This window comes from Schistocerca nitens, chromosome 4 (assembly GCF_023898315.1).
Source record: "Schistocerca nitens isolate TAMUIC-IGC-003100 chromosome 4, iqSchNite1.1, whole genome shotgun sequence".
Lineage (NCBI taxonomy): Eukaryota > Metazoa > Arthropoda > Insecta > Orthoptera > Acrididae > Schistocerca > Schistocerca nitens.
Window position 1 is genome coordinate 33,649,142 of NC_064617.1, and position 6,000 is coordinate 33,655,141.

The following is a 6,000-nucleotide window of genomic DNA, read 5'->3' on the forward strand; positions in this document are numbered from 1 at the left end:
TTCTCACAATCTCTCTGCTCTTGCAAGGATAGATTACCAGCCGTCACATAACCCTCAGTTTGGAGGACCACATTTTTCTTACAGGTTCGCAGAGGACTGGCTTCACTGTGTCTATGGAGGCCCTCCTCCCCATGGAATGTAAGATTAGAGAAAGAAAATGAATGACACCCTCAGGCCTCGCAACCTAATACCGTCGGGGTCGAAGAAATCAAGAGTTGGCCAAGAGCGGCCGATAGGAGAGAGAGGAACAGATGTCTGCAAGTAATCAGAAGCATTGTCAGAGCTGACAGACATGTGATTATCTTTTGAAAGATTGTCTAAGGTTATTTGATACACAGAAGAAAGATCCTTGCCTTAAGGGTTAGACTATTATTTCGATTTTCTTACATGGATTGTTGAACAGTTTTTCCCGCCAGTGCATAAAAAAATAAAGATTAACATCTAGATTAACAGTGCTGCTATCCAATAGCATTAATTTTTACAACACGCAGACACTTTACAGAGACTTGTTACATGTTGCATCGAATTAACATTGAAAGGTTTATGTTTACCTGCTACAAGCAGGTTACTCCTTAACTAAAAATAGAAACTACTTCACATGAAAGATTTTCCTCATTTTAATAATAGTTGAAATAGCTACACTATATGTTTGATGTTGTAATACAAAAGATGATATTCATCATAACCAAATCGAAATCATTCGATTGAATATGTAATTTAGAAAGATTGCAACATTTCTATGTGCATCTATAGAAAAGCATCATACAGCATTAACACATAGCAAGTTTAGCACAAAGCTGGGGGACTTCACAGCTGATGAGTCACCATCAATTGAAATATTTTGAAACAAAATGTTTTGTCATGATTGTAGCTCATGCATGTTTGGATAATGACCGATTTCAACCAAGACAAAATTTATAAATTTTTACATACCTAGGTTATAGAACACAGTAAACAACATTTAGAAGCTTTAACACAGTCTACACCATCTTAGCTGACAATTTTTTCATCTACAGTTTACCAACTTTGAGTAACATTTGTTATATGTGACAACAAAGTCATCAAATATTCCACAAAAGGAAACTTTACCTGTACATTTATCATATTACTGGCTAGTTTGGACTACCACACTGCTGTCAAGTGCCTATGACAAGACATACCACCACAGAGCAATATGCAACTTCTACTGTCTAGCGAAGTCAAAAATGTATTAATGACAATCCAAATTTCAATTTTCATTATCGGCCATTAGTTCAAACTACATGATTAGTGTATACTATGTCCCACATGTGGCACACAAACCATCAGTGTACATATGAAGCCATCTATGCATAATAGCACACTTTTTATGAAATACCTACTGAAGAGCATGAAGTAGGTGAAGATCTGTAGGCAACATAACTTAGGAAGATACTTTCCTTTCACTTCAGAACATAGTATCATGTGCAAATCACAACAAATCTACTAGTAACATCAACATACAGAGTCAAGTTCTAGTTAGCTGTCTTAACTTCTGCCAAAGATACAAAGACAACATACAGGTCTATCGATAATATATGAACCTGTAGCTGACGGTTTAATATACATCCTTAATGCAAACAAAGGATGTCATATCTAGCTGGGTAAGAGTTTCTAGTAACTGAGTAATATCATTTTAAATATTTTCATACTATGGAACATGCAACCTGAATACTGGATGTTACATTAAGGATAGAATACATTTTCTACATCAGTGTTTTACAATTTCCTGTAGTTCATAAATCACCAAATACTGTAATGTCTATGTTGGAAGTACAAAATATGACATTGTGTCATTTAATTTAACTTCATGAATCTCCGATTGTTGCAAATATTTGTACCAGACATTTTACAATGCTTGCAAGAATTGACAGTAATGTAGGAGCTTCAGTAATGGCAATACAAAATGCTTATGCTTTCTTTCAAAGGAACCAAATTTAAATGACTAATAGTTACAAATGTGAATGATTTCATGAACTACTATGACAAATGCAAATTTGTACTACTAATTCAAGTTATCAGAATGTAAACTTACATGAAATCTATTGTATTTTACACAAACTTTTAAATATATATCATACAACTGTAATAGAGTGTGAACAAGTCATATCCTAACAAGCTATTTATGTATGTTCCTTTCCTGCAGCTTTGCTGTTTTTCTCATAAATCATATTTAGCCATAAAATATTGTGCACATAAATATTAGTTACTTGAGAATTATCTGCCTCTGTTCTGCACCAATAGTGCAGCACAGAAGCTGTGGAAGCCCCAGCTGACACAGGTGATGAAATGTTGACATTACTGCCTGCAATGTACGTATCAAGTATCATAACTTCTGTTGTATGTAATAAGCTCATTTAAAAGAATGTACTAGGTAAATGAAGTTAATTGGCATCTATAATATACAGTAACAGAAATCTACAAATATTTTACAGATATGACAAATTACTATGATCATCAAATTAAATGTACTGAAAGAAATCAGTGTCACTATATTTGCCATGTATTTATATAGTGGCATCTATAGTCAAAAATGCTGTATCAGTTTGTTAATTAGCTCATGTTCAGTGCTGATAGATATGTGAAAGAGAGGTGTATTTTGCAGTAAGAAAAACTACACCAAGCTGTTAAATGTTTTATTACTCTGAACCTAGCTTGGTATGGATATTTCACACCAAAATGAGTTCTATGCAAGCTGTGCTGCCCAATTTTTGTATAGGATGCTATGTTTTCCATTGTCATATTTGCGAGTTAAGTGAACTATTGGCTCAACAGATGATAGTGAGTGGAATAATAAGTTTCTTTAATATAATAATTTGTGAAACATAACAACAATAAGAATGTAGAGTTATGTAATACCTCCTTACGTAATGAAAATTCAGACACTTGTATAAACATTGTAAACTCAAGTTTTCCACTCTGTTTTTAGTTACTAAAATTATGTCCCAGAATTTGAACCATACCTTCTGTAATGCACTTGTTGGTTGTGGCACTACAGTTAAAGCTATAAGACTGCCTACTTGTACAAGAACTGAAGAGCAGTTGTAATTTTGTGTTAATACAAAAGTTAAATTGAAGTATACCAAGAACTCTCCTGAAGAGGTTGAGAAAGACAATTAGGCAGTTGCACCTGTTCATTAAGGATGTTTGACTGTTCACTGTTGGGATGCAGTGAAGGTAATGTGAAGGAATCCTCCCCTCACACCCGCAAGCAAAAGACATAATCTGTCGTTCGCTCTCACTGTCCTCCTCAGTGTGCAGGGTGTTCCACAATTCCTATTCCAGGCTTTCACAGGTTGTTCAGGAGACTTTGTATAGTTGTCAACATTGCCTCCTTACCAAACCCTCATCTACTAAACTTGTTCTACAAACGTGTGATAGGAATTGTGAAATACCCTGTTTTTTGTTAGTTACCAGATTAAGGGAAAATGGTTCGCATACATTATTGCGCCTCAGTAATACAGCATCTTGCATATCTAGTTTTCAAACATCTGCTACAATACAGATAGTGGAATTATGTGCAATTACTACACATGAATTTATGCGTAAAGTAAACATCTCATTTCCTTCTTTCTTCCTATGTGGTCAATTGGGTTCAGTCCAAGTCTGTTGTTTCTAGAAAAGCTGACATACATGCTGATGTAATTAACCAAGCTTGGGGAGAAAATTGTCAGTGCAAAAATGTGCTTGCATGTCACCAGCTTTCATTCAGTCTTCCTTAATGAATATTACTATGCAGTAATAGAAATATGTTGTTTATCTGTAATGCTCATAGAACTGTCTGTTAACATTTCTACAATCAAACCTCAAGTCTGTAAAATGTATAACATAGTTCCCTATATGAATTAAACTGATGACTTCATTGCTTATGAATGTGAACAAAACATTTGCCATTTTTCATATTAGTATTAGCAGTCAGATATTGTTTATGAATGAAGTAAAGTATTATGTACATGTTGATTTGCAAGTGACACTCATGAGGAACAAAGTTTGTTGGAAGTTACTACGAAGTGTGCTTGCATAGTTATTTTGAATGCAGACATATTACTGCAATGATATTACCATATTTGTGTACTGTACCTGTAAATTCTGTGCCTTATACAGGTTTACAAATGTACTGATAAATCCATATTGTCTGAAGAATTGATCACCCATGCTTAAAAGAGCTGCATACTAATTGCTCCATAAATTAGTTCATGTGTAAGTAATTTACTTGGTGCATGTAGCCAAGAAAATGTTCAGGAAAGGTTTGTTGTTAAGCATAAAATTTGTTTGAAGTTTGTAAGTGCTGTCACTCACCAACACTGGATGGATAGTCAAGGTAGATGCATGCAATTCATGCTAAGACTACCACTCACTCAAACTTCTATGTTACACATCTTAAAGAGTAAATTAGGGCATTCTAAATTTCTGAATTTTGTCAATTTGGGGAAATAATCATTATGAACTTTTCATTGTCCTTAAAAGTTGTGACATAAGTAATCTGCGGCTGGTAGTGGCTCTGGGCTAGTTACTTACTGACCAAATCTTACACAGTCACATACAGGGACATGGAAGACAGAACTGAATACCAGTTACTGGAACAGTTACTATAGTGATCGTGGTAGCCAAATACTTGATGACATAAGAATGCAAAGTTAGAATTACAGTATTCTGGCTGCACAGTGACATAAACATAATAAATGTTGAGTTATTAATGTCCATGCATTTTCATTTGTTTTTCTTCTATGTTTTTGGTACACCAATTGTTTGCTGCAGATTTTCCTCTCAGATGTATGTATTCATATAAGAGGGTGTGCCCTCAACATAGATGTTAAAGTAATACACGAGCACTGTAAGAATTCTCCTGTCAGAATGAAAAAAGGTGAATATGTTCCTCTGTAAAACAATACGAGAAAAGTGAGGAACCAACTGCTCAATCCTCATTCCCTTTCTTCACAAAAATTTTGGTATGTGAACTTACGCTGTTCAGGTATCGAACATTCTACAGTCTTCCAACCCCATCTCTCTACAGTTAAGTATTCATATGCCCCTATAATTTGAACAAAAATGAATCTGGCTATAGCAGATTTGGGGAAACTGACAACTGACAATACCCCCCCCCCCCCCCCCCCCTCCTGTGGGTCCGGGGTAAGAATAGGCCCGAGGTATTCCTGCCTGTCACAAGAGGCGACTAAAAGGAGTTTAAACCGTTTCCGTTTCGGCCTTCCATGTGATGATCCCCCTTGGGGTTTGACCTCCATTTTTCAAAATTCTACAGAAGTACGAGCCTTTTCGGGAAGGACGCCTTACGTGGTGTACCACTGGTCCTCAGTGCACTAAGACCTTGGCACTCAGCATTGTAACGGCGTTGTAACCATACCCACTATTCCTCAAATTGGGCCTAAACGCCTGATTGGTTGTACAAGTTACGCCCATAGTGCGTCCCCATCTGCACCTACGATCATGATGGACTTCCCATGGCACCAGACATCCAGCACGGTTGCCAGCCCATTGTGGTGGGGTCGTCATGTACCCTCTAGGTTGTAGCCCCCTGACAACACAGGGATCGTACTGCCGATACCTGAGCTGCACCCTCCCCACGTCGGCCAAGGAGTAGATGCCCGTCTCCTTGGGGCATTAGGACTCCCGGCAATGGTCATCCTACCAGGTGGCCCTTACTGAGGCTGGGTGGCGCCTGTGGGGAGAGCCCCTGGTCGGAGTGGGTGGTATCGGGGCGGACGTTTCGCAGATGAAACGTCAACATGTATCAGGTCGCTCTGTGGCCGAGTCTTTTAAAAAGAAAGGTACTGTCTCTGGTTCTGGTTCTCCTGCCCTTTCCCCCTTGGCCACTCCCTGGGAGGAAGGACAGGCCCGCCGGCTTGGGGCGAAGTACTTCTCCCGCTATTTGGTCTGTTCTCGAACTGATGGGGGGACGTTTGCCACCTCCAAGCCCATGTTCTTTGTTCAGCACATTGAGGACATCTTCGGGGAAATCGAGGC